Source organism: Zalophus californianus, chromosome 1 (genome assembly GCF_009762305.2).
Source record: "Zalophus californianus isolate mZalCal1 chromosome 1, mZalCal1.pri.v2, whole genome shotgun sequence".
Classification (NCBI taxonomy): Eukaryota; Metazoa; Chordata; class Mammalia; order Carnivora; family Otariidae; genus Zalophus; species Zalophus californianus.
Window position 1 is genome coordinate 120,311,896 of NC_045595.1, and position 19,598 is coordinate 120,331,493.

Here is a 19,598-nt window from a genome sequence, read left to right on the forward strand (position 1 = left end):
CTGGGTGTTATCATTTAAGTTATTCAATTCATCTCTCTTTCTATACTGAGAAATTAACAAAAACATTGAAGTACTCAACTTACATGGTTATTAAGAGTTCTAAACACATATGAAGCAGTTAATAAAGTGGCTGACATACAATAAGCATTTAATTCATAGTTACATTTTATTTATTCATGTTACATTTTATTTATTTTTAAAGATTTTATTTATCTATTTGACAGAGAGAGTGCACACACACGCAAGCAGTGGGAGCAGGAGAGGGAGAAGCAGGTCCCAGATGAGCAGGGAGTCCAACGCAAGGCTGGATCCCAGGACCCTGAAATCATGACCTGAGCTGAAAGCAGACACTTACTGACTGAGCCACCCAGGCACCCCCACTTACTGACATTTGTAGACAGAGTTCTATGGACCTGACATAGCAAAAGGATTGGAACTAGGGTGAGGCAAACCAGACCACTCAGAGCACAAAACTTAGCTCTGACTTGCTTAACACAGAGTAATTGCCTCCTTAAATTTTGTACCCTAGGCCCCTCATTTACCTCACACTAGTCCACACCTGTATAGCACACACAATGACAACCTTTTATTGGTTATCACAATGTCATAAAGGCCACATCACACAGCATATTTAAAAAAATTTGTTCTCCATTTGGCCAAAGTGAAGGCATAAAATACTTGGACCACCAGAAAAAAAAGTTACATATCATCCAAAGCAAGCTACATAGTTTTAGAATACTTAAAAAGAATCTGGTCAATAAGTGAATTTTAAAATTGTCAAGCTTATGTTAAAATTACTTTTTATTTTCTTCATGTAAAGAAATCAACTTTAATAGAGAAAACCGGCCCAGAAGCAGACTGAGTAGCAGACTGAAATAAAGAGGCAACCAAAGACCTCAAGATGATTCAAGATAATTCATAAAAGGGCATAGGATAATAAATAGCTGACAACAAAATCAAAGGGCTTGTTACCTCCGAATTACCTGATAGGAAATAGGAACAATAAAAGTAGCAACAACCGGCTTCTAAGATATTTCTGCACAAGTAATTCAGGAGAAAATAGTACATCTTTTTAGTTGTGACAATCTTCAATTTTCCTATTCCAATGCCTAAATTTTCGTTAAATCCTAGTCTGAACAAAATTTAAATGACAACATTTGTTGTAGGGCAGGAAACAAATTCAACCTTTGAATATGTTCATCTTTTATAAGTTCTTAACCTAGTGGCTCATTAAATGTCTGACGTACATCTTTCTATTTTCCTTTTTATTGGTATTTGTGATCTCCCGTTTTAATTTTTCCAATATAATGCTAAAGCTTTCCTTTAAAATCCCTTAGAAATTCAACTAAACTTAAATCTTCATACTGTTCCTATGTTCCCTATGCTTGAAGGTACAATTTAAGGAGACTATACTACATGGGTTAGGCCTACCTGCCCTGTATCACTTATAATACCTACCATTTATCTTAATGACTCTTAATTGCCTAAGGTCCTCTACCAAATGCAATGTGTATTTTCTTTACCTTACTTACAAAATTTCTTTGCACCAACACTGCCACAAGGCATTCAAATGTTGATAAAATTGTTAGCTCCAGATAACAAATTCACTGGGTCATTTGTTTAAAACTAGGTGCTAATAAGGACAAGGTTTTATCTTGATGATAGCATTTAACTTCACTTTTAGCTCCTGATCTCAAAATACAAATGCTATTAGACACATTCACACACAAAAAAATGAGAATATCTGCTTGTATATATAGTTCCTCTTGTAGCCTTCCTTCCAAAACTGTACTTTTTTAAGGAGGCAAACCAAAATTAAGATAGGACCCCAGAAATCTAGAGTTTTGACAACAGAATGCCATTTTTTTATGGATAAAGACATCCAGAAGGCATATATATTTCTGAATAAGAGATCACAGCAAAATTCAAAGTTCTTTGCAATTTAATTAAACCTTGCAACATTGTGAAACTTGGTATAGGGAGCAGCTGCAGCCTAGAGGCCAGGTCTGACTCCCCTACCATTCCCAACTGGCTTTTGTGGTAGTAACCTTACCTAAGTCTAAGATGGGAGCAGGGGTGTAACATCTTAGGGTTTTGTCATTCCTTAACTCCAGTCTCCACTAGAGTTCCAGTTCATCCTGAAGACAGGATGGTTGAATGAGGTAGGAAGGCGTGTTTCAGTACCGGAAACCAGATGGTAAGTTAGAGAAACTATAATTTTTTTCCCTTTCTATTAGCTCTGACCCAAAATTATCAAATGAATTGGTGCATGCAAAAGTACATTAATATGTAAGGAAGGGGGTAAAAGAGGTCCAAAGATAAAAAGAAAAAAAAAAAAAAAACTAGGAAAAAACTGCCCGTGTAACAGTCTTCCCATCCCCTTCCCCTTCTACCCACTAAATGATAAACGCATTAAAGAGAAGTTTTATTCCTTTTTCTATTTCCTAGTAGCTAGTGCAGTACTCTGCATAGTCGGTCTAAGTCAGCAAGTGTTAGGTGGTGATGAAAAGTCAGAGTCCATGCCCTTGAGGGTGGTGCGGTCTTGCAGGGAAGAGGAACAATAAAGAAATACAACACATCAAGCTGCCACTTTGCATAACTCCTCAAGCACACCTGCCTCATGTTACACATATACTTATCGTACACAAGGTCAACACGCATGCCTAACATTTTTTCAAGAAAACAAAAAAGAGAACTACTGAAATCCGAAGGTGATCATAAATCCATTCCATGCACATAAGCCCCAGAATGAAAGACAGGACAGACATGGATCTGCTATTCCCCCTGCCAGACTTAGAGACATAGTACCTCTCACTATGAGCACCTCACCACACTATGATTCCTGTGTTATACATATTTCTTTTCCAACATGGCTCTGAATAACAAATCAAATGCTTCACCTACTACTCAAAGGAAAAGTAATTCTATCCCAGTGCTAAAGAAAAACTGGCTGGGTGAAAGTTATGTTAGTCTCCAATGTGCTAACTCCCTACAAGATTTTTTTGAGGAAGTTTGAATGTAAGAAATTTTTGCCTGCAATACTGACCTTAGCATCTAATATAAAAATTCTCTCTAACTGCAACTCTAAATCTAACCGCCCTCCAATAGAGCTCAATCATTACATCATTTTTATGGCAATGACTTAAAATATGGTCTCTTGAGTGAGACAGCCTGGATTCAAATCCTAATTCCAAGCAATTACTGGTTGTATAACCTTGGGCAAGCTGCTTAAACTCTCTGTACTTTAATTTCTCCCGTTTAAGTTGGGGATAATAGTGCCTCTACCTCATAGGACTGTTGCAAGGATTATATGACATCATGTGGCATGCTTAGTGTGATGCCCGGCACTGAGTTACTGCTCAATAAATGCAGCTATCAGATTATATCCCAGCTCATTCTAAATATTTAAGGTAATTTCACACGTAATATATACTCAATAAATATTTGGCAAATGAATAAAACAAAATATCATTAAGCAATCTATACTTACTTCTGGTAAACTTATTTCCAAGGGATTGGCCTGAGTAAACAGTAGTGACTACCATTTAATATGTTGCACTGCTGTTACCCAATAATTCATAAGCTTGCTGATAAAATCCTCTTTTTTCTTTCTTTTAAATAGCAACAATTAATTAATTCTAAGCAACCATAGAAAAGTAATCTATTACATATTACATTAATATGTAAGGAAGGGGGTAAAAGAGGTCCAAATCTATTCAGATTTGGATTCAACTCACTTTTTGAATAGAGTTCAACTCTATTCAACTCACTTTTTGAGTAGTTAAAAAAAAAAAAAGGCTATTCAAACCAAAAATATAAGGGTGATTTTGAAAATAAGATTGTAATACTACACTACATCAAAGATGCAATTAATTTTGTAGCTAAAATTTAAAAACTGAATTTTTCATTTTCCTACAAAAATGGACCACCAAATTACATTGTTTATCTTTCTGCAAATAAATTATTTCTAAATGCTGCAATAAAGGTGTTTTCATTGGTTACACCGTGTGTGTGCCCCCCAAAAATCAATATTTAAGACTGCAACTTTCTATAACATTTCAAATGCAGTAATATATGCAAAAAAAAAAAACCCTCACACTACTTAACTTCTCATTTACCATGAAATTAGCTTAAAACTCTTAGTAACATTACCTATTATAATAACCCTAATAATCCAAAAACATGTAAGAAGCAGTACTTTAGATTTGTTCTCCATATACTAGTTATACTAGGTAAATATGAATTTCTTGGGTAAAAAAGATCATAAAAAAATAAAAACACAAAAACTGACTTTTTTAAAAAAAGTAAGTTTAGGACTTATCAAAGACTTACAATTATTAATAAAAACTGGGAGTATTATCAAATTTTAAAACCAAATGCCAGCAATCATTTTTTGACAATCTCTCGTGAGAGAGGGAATTGGTAAATTCATGAAAGCATATAAGGTTATAGCAACTCAGAGCTGTTCAATTTATTCTATGCGATTATTATAGTACTGCAAAGGATTAATGAATTTGTTTTCACGACCAAACTCTAACACATATTTATCCCTGAAATTTGGTTTGCATGTTTTTAAAATAATGATCATTTTAGTCTCATAAGTATCTAAGTTTAAAGCAAATAAGGTATTACCTTAAGACCCAGTGAAACAGGAAAATTTTCAAGAAGCCCAAAATATAAGCTTTGAAACAAGCATGACTCCATTTTACAAAGTCACCTTGTCTAAAGCAGATGATATTAAAAGTAAAATTCAAAAGAAGATACCATGGTTAAAAAACAAAATGAAACAACAAAGAAAAAAGAAAAAAAGCATGAATTCTGTTCAGGACAAAATGAGATCACATTAGGGAAGTATAGAATCCATTAAAAGTTTGTTTCCTCCACATCTGTATTTTGTTATAATGAATGTTGCTTGCAAAAAGCAGGACAGTGATAAGGTCTCCAAAATGCTGTGTTACATACAAAGCCTGCTGTAACAGAAAATGACTCCTTTTTCATTTCCCTATAGAAAACAATCTATCCTGATCTTAGAGACCTCCAAAAAGAACAAACATCTTTCTACAATTTATATTATAAAACTTCTGTCATAAGTCCTTTCATCTAAGGGTGGAAAGCAAGTCTGTTTTACTTATTTCTGTACTTCTGTCCCTAGCAGTGCTGGAGACACTGTGCATGAATGCACTCATTCATTCAATCATTTACTCACTTTCAGCAAGTATTTACTGAAAACTTCCTTTGTGCCAGATACTGTGTAAGTAATGAGGTAAAGCACATGACAAATGAGAGGGTCCTACCTAGGTAGCTTATAGTCTAGTGAGAGAGACAGACATTTATCAAATAAGAAATAATTAAGTTCCTATTGTGATGATGATACAAAGATGTACAAAGCTGGTGAAGATACACTAGGAACGTACTATAGTAAGTTCTAGTTTTAGGAAGGAAGAGTCAAAGAAGGTCAGGAAAGGTTCCCCTGAGGAATGACATTTAAACTGAGATCTGCAAATAACTAGGAGTTCATCAGATTTAGGAAGGAGACAAGCAGCCCGCAGGGAGATGGAACATGATGTACAAAGCTTCCCAAGTCAGGAAGAAACTTATGTATGTAGTAATGAAAGGTGCAGTAAGTAAGAAAGGTTGGTAATAAGTGTGGAGAGCTGGAAAGGAGGCAAAGAATAAACTGTCAGCATTAAAAAGTGTATGAGGGTACAAGAATTTGAATACTTAAGTCATTTTAAGTCCTTTTCTCATGTAAAATAAATAATTTGGGGAACTGAGTCTTTATTCTATAATAGGAAGATCTACAGTCAGAAGACCTGGCTTATGCCTTAATCCCACCAGTCACTAGTTTCATGACCTTACACTTGACCAATTTGAACTTTTTCATTCTCTGTGTAAACCGGTACTCAATTATTTTACCTACTAGGAATGCAATGATAATTCAGAATCCTGTTCTCATGACCTTCTACCCTCAAAGATAGATGCATGTGGGAGACATCCTAAGTCCTGTAAGAGATGATGTCCAAAAGCTGACACAAGGCTTCTGCAAAACCAAAAATGAGAACAAATGTGGATACTGGTGAACTGCTAACTATTATAAAAATACAAGTATTCACATAACTCTGGGAACCCTAAATTCTTCAATGTGCAGAGATCCAAAGTGACCACACTGTAACTTAAAGACTGTAAATACAGTAACAACCTTGCTCCATCATTTTACAATACAGATGAAATACCAAAACTATAATGGGCCTCAGAGATGAAGAGTAATGATAGAACTGAACCCAGGACAAAAACTAACACACACTGAACAAATGCATTAAATTAATTTTACTTATTTCCAAATTTTCCTCACTCTTAATTCAAAAGTTCATTCCACAACCTCATAGCTGCATGCCAAAGTTAGAGAACTCATCTCACACTTCCAACAAAAAGGAAATGCCTACACTGCCATCTAGAAAACACATTAACATTCTTGCTTTACTATCACTAACTCATGTTCAGTTTACACTCTATGTAAACTACCACTTCCTCCTATAATATAGCATGGAGCCAGTTATCCCCACATAATTTTGTTTAACCCCACATAATTTTGTTTAACTCGTCTTCCTTCCTTGTGTACTGCATTACTCATGGTGCTACGTTACTCCTATACTTCCTACTTCATTCTATAATATCATACCTCTATTTTAAAGGTTATATTAATCTCCAGACCATCTTAACTTCAATCATAGGGGACCAATATACAATATATGATCCTAGAAAGCGTTTTTGCATTCAAAAGTTAAACACTGTTAACATTTGCAGAGTACATTCAAAAAGCAGCATATTTCAATGGTCAACTTATACAACAGTAGACCAGGATTAACTACTAGCTATCAGCAGATACTGAATTATTGTATATAAACTTATCACAAAAGAAATCCTGATGTCAAAAAACACACCTAAAATTCTGTTAAAGATCCAGTAATATTCATGAGCTATAAATGGTCACACTAACAATTATAAAAGATAAGACCGTTAAGTTACAAGAATACTGCTTTCTGCTCAATATAAAATATAAATATCCAATTTTCCCATTCTTTAGTAAAAATAGGATGAATTAAAAGTCATTTATAATCCTAAGAAAAATAAAGTAGGCGCTTGATGACTTTACACATAAATACACACACACACTGGAGTCAAGAAAATAAGGGGAAAAGCAAATAGAAATCAACAAAATGTGATGTTACGTCCAAGAAATGCAACGTAACTTCTTTTCTAGTCATGAGCACACCAAACTCTCTTGATACTATTATTACTTGAAAAACGTGTAAAATAAGTTTTGTGAAAGAATTCTGATACTACTGTTGTCAGTTTTACAAAACCATAGGAAAAACCGTCAGTCCTAAGGTAGGGAGGAAAAGGAACACCTTTTAAATGTAAGGATGGGATATATTTTTTTTACATTCTCCTAGCTCATTATCTACCGTTTGAAATGGGGGTACAAGTCCGTCACTTAGTATACCCGTAATAGGTAGGCTGAAACTCACTTATTGTTCCAAAAAGTTAGTGTGTGTCCTTGTTTTATTGAGGAATTTCTCCAACTCAAAAAACTCTTTACCTCACAAACGGCTTCTTAGAAATACATAAAATGCATTACTTTGCAATTTCCCCCACTCACTTCAAAAAACCACCAACCTCCCTATTCTTTATTTCTGGTGCGACAGCCCTGATTCAGAAACTGGATTACAATTAGATTAGATTCAAATCAGTCCCTACGTGTGTGACCTTGGGCACGTCACTTATCCCCTCAGTTTCTCACAGGCATCCGAAAACAGTGTCTTTAAAAACAGAACGGATATAAAGATATCTCTGGAATTACACCTAAGAAGGTTAAGGTTTTCTGCTTAGAGGCAAAATTACCTCCTCAGAAGGGCCACATCATGAAACTGGAACTGAATCCGCAGATCTCTGTCAACATTTGACTCTTCCTTTACAGTTCTCTTCTTTCAAAGGGCATAACCTGAGTCACCCCAAGAGCAGACTCCCAAGCGCCCCTTCCCTCCTCCACTCCTTCCCTATCCTACTTCTAAAGCAGGGGGAAAACAGCAGCCACATCCCCCCGCCCCAAGCCACACCTTCGGAGGACCCCACCCCAGACACATCCGCCCTCTCCCTTCTCCAGGGGCACCAGAGGCCAACCTCGCCCTTCCCCTCCCGCCCCCACCCAGAGCAGACTTCCTGGAGGCGTTCAGGCCCGAGCAGGGCAAGCAGCACTTACAAACCCGCTTTACGCCACTCGCGTAGGGTAACCTCGCTTACGCCCATAGGGCCCCGTTCCCAGCCCCGTCCGCTCCGCCTGCCAGAACCAAGCCCGAGTGCCTCAGCCACGGCCCCTGTGTGACCCCACACCTCTTCTGCTCCGCTCGGGACTACAGAGACTGGGACAGTACAGCCACACCTTACCGGCAACTGAGGCACTGACTTCACTTCCCACCTCTGGAGCCCTCTTCAACTCCCGGATCAATTCACTCCGGCGACGCCGGAAGGACCCGAGAGGAACCAGGCGTTGTCCGGAATCCTGCCCAGCCGGAGTCGCGCAGGGGCCTATGGGGACTCGTAGTCCCACTCGCAGCCGTCGTCGGCAATCTCTGCACATGTAAGACTACAATTCCCGGCAGGCCGTGCGGTAGAGCCTAAGGCGATGGGTGGGGACACTTCTAGCCAATAGTAAGAGAGTTCCCTGCCTTTGCGGGAGGAGGTGAGACCGAGAGAGAGGGTGTTCGAAAGGAGGAGGAAGGGAGGGGTCAGCTCTCACCTGCACCAATCAGGGTGCTGGGTCGGCCCTGTCGGCGACTCACCCATTGTGGGGGCGGGCTAGCAGAGCAGAGGAAGGAAGGGCGTTGGGGGGAGAGCTTGAGGCGGGTAACGTGGGGAGGCTGAGCTGTGGACGCTGCACCAGGGGGAGGAAGCATCGGGGGGAATCGCTGGCGTAGAGAGAGCGAGCGGTGTGGGGATGTGTCCCGGCCGGAGGAGCAGCTTCCCTGAAAGCGGACAAGCCCCAGGCACACCAGGCGGCCAGACCTGAGGGTCGTCGGGAAGGGATAGTGTGAGCCTGGGTTTCTGTTGGAGGCGCCCGGGTGGAGCAGGAGGCAGCTCCAGGTGTGAGGCTACCGACTGAGGAGAGAGGAGTCCCCAGGGGAAGAGAAGCGGCAGAACAGCTGCAGAAGTGCAGGGAGCGGGAAGGTACTAGGGCAGCAGCTTCCCGCCGCCACCAGCCGGGGCAGCAGCAGGAACAGCAGGGGGAGGAGCAACAGCTGCCGAATTCGCCAACTAGAGGAGGGGGAGGCGGAGCTTGGGTCCCTGTAAGCAGCCGGAGGCGCAGTCTGGACTCTAGTTTCCCGAGAGAGGCGAGAGGCAGGAGCACGAGCCGAGCGGAGCGCAGTCCTCCGAGCATCAGCTCCAGCATCCCGCCAGGGGTTGCAGGTCTGTGGGAGGTAAGCGTGGGTGCCTCTTCTGGGCGTCCTCACACTGCCCGGGAGAAAGCGTCTTCTAATAGGAATTCTGTCAGGGCACAGCTAGAGTCTCTGACTCGGGTTAGGGAACTGGTGCGAACCCTTTTAGATGAATGATGTACATTTGGGACTTTGTAGGGGGAGAAAAAGCAAAAGGTGGCTTGATTCTGGGTTTAAAGGGCGTGGTTAGTGTTTTTGGTGTGAGTTATACTATTAAAACTGTTCTGGGAGATCTTAAGATTGAGGGAAACTCTGCTAATTTAGGATAAGGTGGATGATATCTGGATAGGTGCGTAGCTGGTTAAAAAAAATTGTCATTGATATAGAATTACTTCAGAACACTTTCACTAGGAAAATAACTTTGCATTCTTCTTCAGTGTCTACCCTGTACGTTGTTTTATCAGATTGTCCTGCTACCGACCTGTTTTCCAGGGTGGTTTACTGCAGGTTCCTAAAATTGAAAGAGATTTGTATTAAGGAAGCAAATGCAGACAGGAATCATCAAGATGACTAGACCTGTCAGAAGTGTAACTTTGCCAGCAATAATGTAAAAACGTTTTAATGGATGGATACTTAGCTTTCCTTCCAGTAGCTCTAGAATATTGGAACAAAGACCAGGACTCAGCCTACAATGGGAACATACGGTGTACTTCATTGCTGCTCCTTATTCTCTCATTTGGGTCTGGTAGTATTTGTATAATTTAAAAAACTAAAGTACAAGAAAAACTGCGAGGATCTTTTCTGTTTAGGGAGTGTGTACCAAATGATTACCCTTAGTATGTGTTGTGATGGGTTTAGGCTTAAAACACATGTAATAGTATCATAAAATCATAGTTTATTCTTGGTATTAAACCTTGTGCAATTTCTTTGAATGTTATTAAATACCTGTGGATGAAAATATGTTTTAATACTAGGTAAATGTGAAAGTCACACCTCCCTTTGTGTAACTATCACAAAATTGCAGCCTTTCTTTTTAGAGAAGTGTGTAAATAGCTGTTTTCCTAGTCATTTTATTTTTGTTACAGAGGTCTTTCAGATTGCATGGCTTTTAATCACAGTAGCATATTGCAGCACATTTTGCTCTGAAATGCTTTCTTGTGACAATTGTGTATTCCAGGGTTTGCAAATAATGTGTATTTTTTTTTAAACTAGGATCAATACAGTGGAGTAATTACCTTCTATTTCCTTGTTTTCATGCTTTTCTCATTTACTTAGGATTTTTGGATTTTATTTTTGTAACACACACACAATTCCTTTTTTTAAAAAAGAAATGGCCAGAAGGAATTCTCTGCATAGATTAAAGTTCTGTCCTACTGAGTGCTACTACTGGTAAGCCTAAAAGACTTATCAGTGTATTTACTCCTCCCCTCCAGCACCCCCTGCCACATTCTTACACACCAGAGAATTATATAGATGGACAGATCTTAGAAAAACAGCTGCTTTTAGATTGTCCCCAAGCAGATCAGGTATTAGGAGCAGCAGAGAGCTTAGAATAGAGAAAAGCAACAGTAACCAGTAAACTTAGCCACGGTAAGGATCCGAGTTTATCTTTGCTATATCACGGGAGAGTCTATTAATCCACATAGCTGATGAGACCCTATGTAAATGATATTAGGAGGAAAAAAATGGGTACTAGAGTATAGTGAGGCTTGGAAAAGATTGTGTTTACCCTTGTTATTTGTGATTAAGCAGATTGTTCTGAGTCAGAGTCTTAGAATCTTTCTTAGTCTCTGCCACTGATTGATTTTGTGAAATTGAACACTTGCTGTCACTAATTTATTTACCCCATGTAATAATAATTAATAATAATATTGGCAATGAAGTTCTTTCAGAGAGCCTTTATTAAAAGAGTTTGGTTGGGAATCAGTTAATAATCAAGTAAATGGGATAGAAAAAAATATCAAAACAGTTCAAATTCAGATATACTTTGAATCCCAACTATTTTTAGGTCTTCTGCTGTGAGGTATCATAAAGGATAGAATCTCATTAGGAGTGGATGAGTTTGTGGTATTAAAGCACTGGATGTTTTGCCTGCTTCCAAGATTTGGATCCTCTTTAATTTATCAATGAAAGAGATTGGGTTCCTATATCATTTGGGAGTAAGAGCATGTTTTTATAAAGGAGAAAATCATTAGCAATATATAGTACTTTGTTACCTGGAACTTATCTCAAGAGATTTTAAATTGGTGTTCATATTAAATCTCAGATAATCTGAAGACTTCTTGACTGTATGTTATGGTGTTGAGGTGATTCTTTATGTGACAGTTTATAATTTTATGTAAAGCACTACTTAGGCTAAAAACATCTTATTTATTCTGCCCTTGATTTTTACTGTTTGTGTATGGCTATTAGTGAGCATATGATATAATGAGAAAGAAAACCAACAGAGTGCAGAATGTCTCTCTGGAATGGACAATACTCTGGGGATCACTGTTCTTTAGCCAAAAGACTTGGTTAATTTCAAATTACAGTATATTTTGAACTTTTTTTATACAAAATTCTGACTCTTAAGCTTATTGAGTGAAAATAATTGAGTAGCGTGGGATTTCTCGTCCTAACAGGAGGATTCACGGATGCATGCAGCGCAAAAGAGTGAGACTTAAAAGTTCAAGATCGAATGTTTTTGGTGTGTCGGGAGGGTGATTTATAGAAGGCGATAGATACGGAAAGTACTATGTGATAAACAGTTTGAGAAAATGTTTTAGCAAGAGAGAAAAGAGATTTGATCTGTTTTGTTAAACGTCTGTAAGTTGTTCCATGGCCTTTTTTCCCCAATCATTTCTAGAAGCCTAATACCTATAGTGGGAGACAGTACTTTCCTATATTGTCATTTTAAACTGGAGTCAGACTGACATTAATTCATTAGATTTTGAGTAATCATGGGTTATTAAAGCAAAGCAGAAAAGATCCTCTGTGTATACATTCACTTCTAATTGAATGAATTATTTGGACATAATATTAAAAAGAAGTAAAAACCTAAAAGGTGTTTCCCCCCTTCATAACAGAGATCCTTGAACCAGACACTAAAAATGAGCAAGAACACCCCCCACCCCCTTTTTACAGCAAACTTCTAAGGTTAAATTGTGCTTTGGGGGATCAGGATTATTTATTATACAAAGGTAAGGATTTGTTTTTGTTTTGTTTTCAGTCTTCTAATGTTTTAAAAATTTAGTCAAAGTTCGGTAAGTATGTTTTAAGTAACTAGATTATTAGCTCCTGGAGACTATATACTTCTTTCCTATCTCCTGCTTGTTCTGAGCATCCTGTGTCACGCTCAGGATAAAGAAGTGGCCCTATAACCACTTACTGAATTAGAACTACTGACTAAGACTTTTTTAATGTACACATTGAGACATTTTGCATTTTGATAGACAAGAGTTAAGTTGACCTCAGAATAATTACTATGCATTAGGCTTTCTGAGAATGTCTTTGTGCTGGTTGGCCTTTGCAAAAGTGTCCATTGGGCCCAATTTCATTTAGATTGTGTGGGCTGCGAAGACTGATCTACAGTTTTGTGTGCCAACATTTCTAAATTCATGCCAGAGATAGGGAATATGGATGAGAGGAAAGGGCTCTCCCATTGGTGGCAAAAAAGGTCTGCATTTTCTAGCCAGAGAAGCCTATGGCTCAACGCCATTTTACCTAAGTAAGATACCTTTGTTGAAGCTTACTCATGAAACACATATTTCATTCCATAAAAACTAAATTTGTTCTTCCATTTCTCTAATCATTTCTTAAAAAAAAAACAAAAACGAAGAAAAGAAATTGGACTGTGTTTAAGCACAGGTGGAGTTGGGCATTTACTGTCTTTGGCATTCAATCTTCCAGAAACAAATTAATCTGATTAGTGTTAGAATGAAGAATTCAAATGTGATTTTCCTTTCATTATTATAAGACCTGGAGAATTTGAGTTAATTGTAGATAGTTTTTTAGTAGTAAATTTAATAACAGCAGATATTTAACTACCTTTTTTTTTGTTGTTTTTTAACATCTTTCCAGCATACAAATAGATACAAATTGGCTTAGAATTGATGATTGATTAACCTTCCTTCTTCATGTTCCTTTGGCATTACTCTTCATGGTTAGTATTGTGCCTTGTATAGGGTTAGCTGAGTTCATAACTGTCTTCCTCACCAGATGCTTAGTAGCTTCAGAACTGAGTTTCATTTGCGTTTCTATTTAAGAGCGTTATATAAAGTCTATACTTGGTAACAATTTGTTTAAATATTTGACAACCTATAATGAAACATCATTTTACATTGTTCACAAACAAGTACAACTAGAAAAGTGAATTTTCCTTGGACATCTGTTTTAGCACCAAATGCAGCCCTCTGCCCACAACAGTTGCTTATATAGAGCTAAATATAAATATTGGTGTCTACTGTTGACTTTGTGAATGAATAGAGCAAACATTGCTATTAATTGCAACATTGCATATGAGTGTACTTTAGATATAAATTTATTAATTGCATGCTTTTTGGAATTTGGTCTGTCTTTGCCTCTAAAATTTTGCTGACTTTATTAAAGATATACTTTTAAGTAACATTCCCCACACATTCATATGCACATTTTCTATGACTTGTTTTTTCCTTGACACAGAAATACTTAAGAGAAAAACAGATAAATGTAATATAAAGCTTTATCTTAACTAAAATTTAACTGGTCTTAGGTGTTCAATTTTTAGTGAAATGGTTACCTCGGGAGGCCTGATTCAGGCTTTTTAATCCTCAATTATACAGGTATTTGTCATCTTTGAGCAAGCATGGGGAAGGGATGAATTCTGAGATTTGGCATTAACAGTGCTCAGTGCTAGCCTTCTGTACATCAGAACTGCTGAATGGTACCTCTAGCTCCAGCCACTGCTTCAAGACCTTCTGATTCTGCCTAGGAAAGGAGCCTTCTGAGCTCCTCACAGAAACTAATTTAGTGTGGGAAGGAAAGCAGATGGAATTTATTTTGATTTAATAATCTCATTTTCCTAAGTGTACTGTATTTCTCAGATATATCTCATACCAGGGTTCTCAATAACAGTAACTCAAGTGTCACAAAGTGATACCTATTGCACAATATAGCAATTTAATGAGTACCTAACAACTTGAAGCCCATTTCCCTCCTAGCATCTTGTCTTTTGAATGGGCGCAAAACAGCTCACTGGAGTATTTTTGATATGTTGCCCACATCGGATTGCTTCTGTCATTTTCTTGATGACCTAAATTTTCCTTTGAAAAACTAACTAGTTTTATTTGAGGTCTTTAACCCTATGTCACTTGAAGAGTTAATAAACTTTATTTTTTTCCACCTTTTAGTAGTGTGCTATAAACACTGTATTATGATGTATAATTTTGCCATTCATTTAATGGTTGTGTACTTCACAAAGCAATCTAAAATCATTGAAGCAATTAATGTTTTTTAGATACAGTCAGCCTTCTAGTTAAGAAACCTGTACAAAGTATCCTAAATTGCTTACAAATGTTAAATTACTTGTTCTATGTTCAAAGTAGGTTAAATTATATCTTATAAGTCATTTGACATACTGGATAAAATTTTGGTAATACCAGTATCCTTATAGCCACATAACAATGGTATAATTTTTGCTTTTGCTAAGTCAGGGTACTTTTAAAAATTATATTAAAAATAAAATGCTAATAACCTAAAATCATAAAGGCCTAATAACTATTCATTTTTTTACTATAACAGCAGATTTAGCTAATAGTTACTAATATAAAGTTAAACATTTTGAATCAGAAGAAATCTTACTTTCAAGATTATCTGAGAAAGCAAATTCTTACTCATATGGCCCAAAAGTAATTGACAATTTAAAAAAACAGTTTTATAGTATGTATGAATTAGAAATGCTTTCAGTTTCAAGTTTTATGTACAATAACATAAAACAATAGGGATTTATTATTCCAAAATAAGTCCTAGAAGTAGTGGTTTACTTTTTGTTTAGAGGCTCCATATTGTAAGGATTTTGTCCTCATGCTTTTTCTCGTGCTTGCTGCAAGTTGGATATTCCTGCTGATCCAGATATCATATTCTAGTTCAGGGCAGGAAGAATAGGAATGGCTGTACGTCTTGAATGTTTCTCTTTTAATCAGGAAATAATAGCTTTCCCAACACCCTCCTCCTGCAAATGTCTACTGTGGACCTGCTGGCCCCTAGCACGTGGACAGCCCTAGCTTATTTAAGAGAAGCTGAGGTATCAAGAACTTTTGGCCTTTGTGATGGATAAAGCAGGGAAACAGTGGTTTGAGAATGATTTGGGGGTAACCGGTTCATAGTTTCAGCTGTTGTCTGATAATTAAAACCATGTTAACTTTAAATTGTATTTCTTCTCATTCTAACTGACTCTGCCTCATGTTTAGTTGTTGTTTTCCCCCAGGTTAGAAAATGCTAACCTTCTTACACCCAGATTTTCACTTCTATGACTACCAAACTTCAAGTCTGAGCAAAGGCATTCATCAGAGACTGATGGTTTCTCTGGTTAAAGGCCATCTGGCCCATACCACATTTAATACTTGTCCTATACTTTTTATTACAGACATAATAACACCTGAAAGGATGATTCTCTCTACTTTAAACTACTTTAAACCTCAGGGTGTCAAAGAATCTCCATGTAGCCTGCATTTGAGAACAAATGAAAGAACAATTGAATATTAAGATTCTTTGTAAAGAAGAGTTGTTTAGCTGCCTGAAAAAGCAAAATAAACCATTGTTTCTTAGAGAGGAGCTCACTCTAAAAGATTTTAATCCTGGAAAATGGTGTTATTACTCATTCCTAAAAAGTGAAAAATATTATCAACATCCATACAGTAATTAATACCTAAATTTTGACTAATTCTTACAACGAAACATCTTTGACTTACAGTTTTGATAAACCGATTTTTTGATAAAACTGATTCCTTGAGGTTAGGAAAGTCTGAGGAAAAAGTGGAAATTAAGAAAATGGAAACAAATACATAGTTTTTCTACATAAAAAACCCTCATAATCCAAGATGTTGACCATAGAATCTTGGTTATATTACAGTTGTCTACTTTTCCATATCAACATCTTATTTTTTCATTTTTTACATTCTGTCGTGTGATTTCAGGTGAGTGGCTTTATCAAAATTCTACAGATAGAGTGATACATAAATTATTAAACTACTTTTACAATCTGTAGTATGGGATTGGGGGCCTTAGAGAGATACAACAAAATGTATAAAGTCACTTATTCCTTGGCATAATCTTTTGTCAATTCAGTTAACAAAAGAAGACATTGTGAGACACATTTATATAAAAACAAGGATATGTGACTTAGGACTGGTATTACAATGGCTACTATAGTAGCAGTCCAGAAGCAGAAGAAAATTGATCTAGTGTGGGAATTGGGACAGCTTTGAGGAGGAGGTAGGCAGTGTGGTGTGTTGGTTAAGAGCACAGCGTGGCACACTGTGGCCTTCGGGCACACTACTTTTTTGGTAATTGAAACACAGCTATGCCCATCATTTACATACTATGAAGATTGCTTTCTTGATACAACAGCAGAGTTGAGTCATTGTGACAAAGACCATATGGCCTGGAGCCTAAACTATTTCCTATCTGGCCCTTTTAAAAAAATTGTCAACTACTAGTTAAAAATGTGGGCTCTGCAGTCAAACAAAACTGGGTTCAAATTTGGTTTTGTAATCTGTAACTTGACTCAAAGGCTATGTTGATAAAATGAGATCTCACACAAAGTGCATTGCAGAATACCTGGCCTATTCATAAATGTTATTTTATTAAATGTTAGATTTTATTTTGTTATGATTTATTATTTTAAGTGAATTATAACTTTTAATTCAAATGAAAACTAAAAACTCTTTAAGTACTCCCTACTGCTCAAATAAATGTTCAGGAAACCGGGAAGGGTGTCATCTAATTGTAAACCATTTTCAAGTGTTGAAAAAAATATTGTATGGGTACAGTGTCATCAGTGTAAAAGTGAAACAACTTCAGTGTATGGAAAAGTAAAGCCCAATCTTCAAAATACACTTAAGAGTGAACAGCATATTGAATATTGTAGGAAGCCATGCCAGTCAATTAAGAAAGAAGTTAAGATACTTTATTAGAATTTAGAAGAAAATGATATTTAGAAGTGAATATACTAAAGAAGAGACATCATTACCAGTCTTATAGAAATAAAAGATTATTAGGGAACACTATGAACAATTAGATGGTATAAATTATATAACCTAGATGAAATGGGCAAATTGCTACTAAAACACAAACTACCAAAACAGAAAAAGAAATAGAAATATGAACATATACTTAGAAATCCTCAACAAAATACTAGTAAATCAAATCTGGCAACAAATAAAAATTATATTCCATGATCAAGTGGGATTTATTCCAGGAATGCAAGGTTGGTTTAACATGAAAATCCATCAGTGTAATATACCATATCAGTAGAATAAAAGGCACATGATAGTCTCAATAGACACAAAACATTTGACAAAATTCAACTCATTGTCATGATGAAAACATTCAACAAATTGGGCATAAAAAAGAATCTCCTCACCTGATAAAGAACGTATGCAAAAACCCAACAGCTAACAGCATTCTTAATGGTGGAAGACTGAATATTTTACTTTAAGATCAGGAATAAGAAGGATGTTTGCTCCTACCTTCTATTCAACATTGTACTAGAGGTTCTAGCCAGCATATTCAGGCAAGAAAAAGAAATAAAAAACATCCAGATTGGAAAGGAAGAAGTAAATCTATCTTTATTCACAGATTAAATGATCTTGTATATAGATAACCCTAAAAAATCCATACACACACACACACAAACACAAAACTATTAGAACTAATAAGTTCAGCAAGGTTGCAGGATATAAGATAAAAACATCAACTGTATTTTTATATACTGGCAGTGAACATCCAAAAAATTAAGAACATCCAAAACCAAAATATTTGAATCCAAGTAAAATAGCATCAAAAAAATTAAATACTTAGGAAGTACAAGACTTGTACACCAAAAACATAAAATGATGTACAAAACATCACTAAAAGAGATTAAAGAAGACCTAAAAAAATTGAAAGATCTTGTGTTTATGGATTGAAACACTCAATATTGTTGCTATTTCCCAAATTAATCTGCAGATCCAATGAATTGAAATAGATCTTTTTTGAAAAAACTGACAAGATGATCTTAAAACTTACATGAAAATGCAGTGTACCCAAACATATATTTATTATTGGAGTAGCATTGAGAGTCCAGAAACAAACTCTTAAATTTATGGTCAATTGATTTTTGACAAGAGAAAGGATAGTCTTCAACAAATAATACTGAAACAACTGGACATCCACCTGCAAAAGAATGAAATTGGACCCTACCTCGCACAATGTACAGAAATTGTAACTCAAAACAGATCACAGACCTAAACATAAGAGCTAAAATTGTAAAATGCTTGGAAGAAAACATAGGAGTAAATTTCATCACCTTGCGGTTTCTTAGATATGACACCAAAAGCATAGTGACAAAAGAAAATATAAATTTGATTTCATCAAATTTAAAACTTTCGTGATTCAAAAGACACAAGAAAGTGAGAAACCATAGGAAGGGATTAAATGTTTGTAAATCAAATATTTGGGAAGAAACTTATAGCCAAAGGACCATAAAGAACTTTTTTATAATTCAAAAATAAAAGACAACCCAATTAAAATTAAGCAAAGGACTTGAATAGACATTTCTTTCTCCAAAGAAGCAAACGAAAAGATACATAATGTTGGTCACTAGGGAAAGGCAAATCAAAACCACAATGAGATACTACTTCACATCCATTAGATGGCTAAAATAAAAAAGACATACAATAACAAGTATTAGGATGTAAAGAAAATTGAAACTTTATAAATTCTTGGAGAGATTACAAAGTGGAGCAGCCACACTGAAAAACAATTTGGCTAGTACTCAAAGTGTTAACCATACAGTTAGCGTGTGACCTAGCAATTCCACTCTAGGCTTATGCCTAATAGGATTGAAAAAATATGTCCACACAAAAACTTGTACACAAATGTTACATAAAAGCATTATTAATAGTCAAAAGGCAGTGTAAACAGGGGCACCTGGGTGGCTTAGGGCAC

General features: G+C 36.5%; 2 protein-coding genes across 6 annotated transcripts in view; one reads left to right on the top strand and one right to left on the bottom strand.

Annotated features, from left to right (window-relative positions):
• PDCD10 (programmed cell death 10) overlaps positions 1-8,591 on the bottom strand; it is a 41,626-nt gene extending 33,035 nt beyond the window's left edge. For 2 of the 4 annotated variants that reach the window (XM_035722930.1, XM_035722932.1), the window contains exons 1-2: positions 8,446-8,528; positions 7,903-7,985 (exon numbers count right to left, since the gene is read on the bottom strand). The gene's annotated coding sequence lies outside the window, so the exon portion shown is untranslated. Of the gene's footprint in view, positions 1-7,902; positions 7,986-8,445 lie in introns of all 4 variants that reach the window. The other 2 variants (XM_035722928.1, XM_035722931.1) reach the window with 2 other exon arrangements.
• A 355-nt stretch (positions 8,592-8,946) lies between these two features.
• Positions 8,947-19,598, top strand: part of SERPINI1 (serpin family I member 1) — a 69,216-nt gene continuing 58,564 nt past the window's right edge. Inside the window, exon 1 of one of the 2 annotated variants that reach the window (XM_027587671.2) lies at positions 8,947-9,476. The gene's annotated coding sequence lies outside the window, so the exon portion shown is untranslated. The remainder of the gene's footprint in view (positions 9,477-19,598) is intronic. The other variant, XM_027587670.2, reaches the window with a different exon arrangement.